This window comes from Zootoca vivipara, chromosome 10 (genome assembly GCF_965207765.1).
Source record: "Zootoca vivipara chromosome 10, rZooViv2.hap1.1, whole genome shotgun sequence".
Lineage (NCBI taxonomy): Eukaryota > Metazoa > Chordata > Lepidosauria > Squamata > Lacertidae > Zootoca > Zootoca vivipara.
Genome location: NC_142593.1, coordinates 16,599,899 through 16,605,110, shown reverse-complemented (window position 1 = coordinate 16,605,110; position 5,212 = coordinate 16,599,899).

Below are 5,212 nucleotides of genomic sequence, written 5' to 3'. Positions count from 1 at the left end.
AATAAGCTTTGATGAGGTGATGTAAACTGGGTAACGAATTCTGCTTGCGTTGCAAAAAAAATACCAAGCAGAGAAGAGTTTTGGTTTAATTTAGAATACCCGCTGGCCCATGCAGTGCAACATTTTCTTTCATGGAAAAATATCCCCACTCCCCTCAAATTATGACAGAATGCAGTTTGCAGGAAAGATCTATGAGCAAGAAAATGAGGCTGCTGTCCACTTCCATTCACAAATCCTTCCTGTGACCAACATATACATAAGACATATTTTGTTCACACAGATTCCACTATGGCAGTGATAGTCAATGCTAAGGCTGCATCTCTCCCCAGAACAGTCTTCCCCAACCTGGCTTCCTCCATATGTTTGGGTTATAACTGCATTCCATTCCCCCCCCCCAAAAAAATAATTTTTATTTACAATTTTCAGTTATATACATTTCAATAGTTTTACAGTCATTTTAACATTTCAAAACTCGGCTTCCTTGCCCCTCATTCTGCAGTTCCTTCAATTTATCTTTTATATATCCTGCATATTCCAAATTAAATTAGCTTATTCATTCCTTCATCAACTTTAAATACATGCTCTTATAAAACTGCAGGTTATTCCAATAATCCTGCCAATGTTCTTATCTGTTTACGGTTTGTTTGTAACTATACAATAAACCATTTCCATTCCAAGTTTGTCATCTTGCTTTCTTATTTTTCCAGTAAGGTTTGCCGTTTCTGCATATCCCAGAAGTTTTTGTATCCATTCTTCTTTCATCAGGACTTCTTCTTCTTTCCATTTTTGGGCAAATAACATTCTTGCCGGTGTAGTCGCATACATGAATAAATTTCTATACAGTTTGGGTAGTTCTGCCCCTATAATTCCCAAATAATGCCTGCATTCTTGACCATCATGACTGGGGCTGAGGAGACCCACGTTGAGGAAGGTTGCCCTAGAGTAAGTGCTTCGGGTGTGACAGGCAGTGTGAGAGAAAGTCTTGATTGTCCAAAGATGATGTATGGGGTTAATGTTGTCTACTCCCCCTTTATGGATCTTCTTCCACAGAGTAAAAAATAAATAAATCAAAACGGGCCTTCTGGGTGTCTCTTACCAATTAAAAATGGAAGCCAAGAAAGAAATTGCAGTTGTTGTCTCTTCCAAAAGGTCACTGCAAAGCAACAATATGGTAGAAACAATGCAGCATATCTCACTGAACATTTAGATTCATTGAACACGTATTTTTATAGGAACCAAGAATAAATAGGAACCTACAAAATTAACTGGGACGCAGGTGGTGCCGTGGTCTAAGCCACAGAGCCTAGGGCTTGCTGATCAGAAGGTCGGTGGTTCGAATCCCCATTCCCATTGCTCGGTTCCTGCTCCTGCCAACCTAGTAGTTTGAAAGCCTATCAAAGTGCAAGTAGATAAATAGGGACTGCTCTGGTGGGAAGGTAAACAGCTTTTTTGTGCACTGCTCTGGTTCGCCAGAAGCGGCTTAGTCATGCTGGCCACATGACCCGCAAGCTGTATGCCGGCTCCCTCGGCCAATAAAGCGAGATGAGCACCACAACCCCAGAGTTGTCCACGACTGGACCAGGGGTCCCTTTACCTTTACCTTACAAAATTAACACAAAGAAAAAGATATTCTTGCAACACCTCAAAATCTACCTCTCCAAAGGTTCCAGGGCTGCAGGGAGGAGGAATACTTTCAAGCTGATTCATTGTGGCATAAACCTTCGTGGACGAGAGTCCACTTTAGCAGTTGCAAAACTAATTGATTTGTCTTATATCACCAAATTTGCACATATTTCCCTACGGTGATAAGCTGTGCTTAAAATGGCAACTTAGGGTGGAATCTATTCTGTCTTTGATTCCAGTAGGCATCGTCTAGATATAAAACACCTACAGTATTATTTACAGTTAATACCATTTGTGTTTTCTCTTCCCCAGTATTATCTAAAGAATTAATTTGTAGATGTATATTGGGAATTTAATTCTTAGGGATTAACTGAATGCCTAACATCTTAATAGGAAGGTTCAAACTGACTTTTCTCAGTGCTGGCTCACTAGGCTATCGTACTGTTCTACCATATAGCGCCCAAGTTTACAAGGATGCTCTGTTCTTGCTAACCCTGAACATTACAGACATGCATTCATAAAATGGCGCACTGTACTTCAACCAAGAGTTTTCTAATTTCCTTTCTTCAGTCTTCGCTGAAATTTCAGCATCACTATTAGTGAATTTCCATGTGTTGCAAGGCTGATTTTGGCGAACAACCACATGTCTCCAAATGGCTTGGGTGACATCCAAGCACTTGAGTAATCAAAAGTTTGGATAAGGAGCAGTGATATTTAATGAGGTTAGCATGACCAGAGAAACACACAATAAATCCAGATAACTTAATTTTTTGAATAAGCAAGTAGTACACCATGGGATTCCCACTGTGTGTTTTTTTCCCAAATTGGGGGGGGAGGTGATACCGGTAATTGTACAGTTTATAATTGTAGATGTCAGCAAAAGTTTGCATCTGATTGTAAGCAGCATGAGTTTTGTAAAGCCACGGGATTTTTTTTATAAACAAGACATAAAACTGCAGAATATGGTCCACAAAGATGGCCTCTCTCATGCTTCATGTGGAAATTCAATTGTGCTTAAGCAATGAATTATTACCCCTATAGATACCGGTTCCAATAATTCCCATTGAGAAGTGCAAACACGGGTTTAAACCAAAGGCGCTGACTCTGATTGAGATATTAGCACATGTAGTGTTTTAAAAAAAAATAAAAAACAACTCTTGGTAGGCATTTGCATAATTGGCAGCATTTAGACATGGTGTGCATTTATAGTTCAAACAATTATAAAAATAAGTTTTCCTTTCATGCAGGCAGCATTCTACAAGCAGGCCTGGCTCTTTTGTGACATGCTGTTCTGCAACTGACCTGCATTCCTTTCAAAACCGTTTAATCACACACAGCTGACCAACATTCACTTTTTAAAAAAGAAGCAAAAACACAAACAAATCCGAAACCTTAATCAAATGCGTTTCAAATGCCCCAAACAGTTATTTAATCTCCATATATGTACAAGTGTGAAATGTGTATTGTCCAAATACTCTTTCCAAAGAGCGCGGCATTAGTCAGATGTTTCCAAAATAAACCCTGCTCAGTATTTCTCCACCTCATCTCATTACGAGCATGCTCCACGTTCGTAATACTAGAGTATATGGTTACTTATTTTTCATGCGGTTCCGAAATATGCTTCCAGAGAGCTACAGGACCATTTCCCAGCTCCGGGGCACAAGAGTGAAAAAAAAAGCCCTGGGAAACCATAGGAGCGATACCTTCCAGCTTATTCTACACTCACCGTCAAGGTTTTGGCTTTAATATTTCTTGGAGTAGATCCTTAAAACACAAGCCTTGCTTTGTGCTGGCTGTGCTGGTACAAATTCATTTCATCTGCAATTAGAGAGGGATGGTGTGGCTTGCAATTGACAAACCATTTATGGCAGAAGTGAGGACAACCTGTGTTCCTCCAAATGTTGTTGGACACCAGCTCCCCTTTGCCTCACCTGGCATGACTTCACCCCTCTGTTAGAGCTACTAGTTCACATGGACTATAGCTCTGTCGGTTAGAGCATGGTGCTCATAACACAAAGGTTGCTGGTTTGATTCCCATATGGGACAGCTGCATTTTCCTGCATTCCAAGGCATTGGATTAGGTGATCCTCAGGGTCTTTTCCGACTCTATGATTCTAATTTTTGCTATAACTAGGGTTTCCCAAACTTGGGTCTCCAGCTGTTTTTTGGGACTACAGTTCCCATCATCCCTGCCCACTGGTCCTGCTAGCAAGGGATGATGGGAGTTGTAATCCAGCAACAGCTGGAATACCAAGTTTGGGGAACCCTGCTATAACCTTTCAAGCCTTGAACCAGGAATGGGCAGAAAGCAGACCTCAAACCACCAGTGGATCTTAGCTTGTTTCTGGCAATTCACCCATGTCTGCCAGTTGAAATGACTCTTCCAAAGAATGCTGGACTATGGCCAGGTCTGATCCTGTAAGTGTAACTCTGTTTACCTCCCATATCTACAAAGGCTCAGCGCACAGACAGGGAGAGCCATGTGGTGATCATGTCCCTGCATTGATCTGAAGGTCAGAAGAACAGATTTTACCGTACATGCATCCACATAGACTCATGTGTAGAGTTCCCAGTTGTGCATACAGCATCTATGTAGGCACATCTTATACATTTCAGCACATACTCAGTACATACAAAAAGGATCACAAAGAATAGCTTTTAAGGAATCTTGGAAATCGCCTGAGTTCTGCGAGTGCAGCTCCCCCCCTCCCCAAAGCGCCAAGTGTTTGAGGACCAGAACATTCACAGGGAAACCACAATGCTTGTTTACAAAGCCATTGTACCACCAACCTTACTGTATGTTGTGAAACATGGACCGCTTATAAACACCATCTCCAACTCCTCGGAAGATTCCATCAATGGTGTCTCCGAAACATTTGACAAATCACTTGGGAAGACCGGCAAACTAATGCCCAGTGTACTGGAAGAAGCAAAGATCACCAGTGTTGAAGCAAAGATTCTTCAACATCAACTTTGTTGGACTGGTCATGTTGATTGGATGCCTGATTATCATCTTTGAAAGCAACTACTCTATTCCGAACTTTAAAAAAAGCAGAAGCATTGAAATTTTAAAACACCCCAATGACTCATGATGAGGAATCCTAATAGTGATTTTTAAAAGACTGCAGGGCTGTCTATTGAGCCTGTGTTGTAGTGCTGCTTCCAGTCATCATGCATTTACACCACTCCATTTGACATACATGGAGCCATTGCATGTGATGATAATCTGCATACAAACTACAGATTACCTATACAAAATGCTTTCAGTGTAAGGTTTCTACCCCGTTCTAAGCAGGCTGTTATTCAGAAACAGTCCTATTTAGTGACTGTGGAGGCCAATTCTGGATCCACACATCCTTCCACAGAGGGGACAAAGGTTTCCGGGCGGGAATTGATCATGGTGAAGGTTTGCCAAAAGTGCCTTCCTCTTAGCACATTTCTCCCTTTTGTCCCGAGTTCAAGTGTCTTCAAAGTCCATGGCACCTTTGGTAAAGACTGTTCTCCAATTGTAGCGCTCACAAGCCAGTGTTTCCCAGTTGTTGTTGGTGTTTATACTTCTTTTTTTTAGATTTGCCTTGAGAGAGTCATT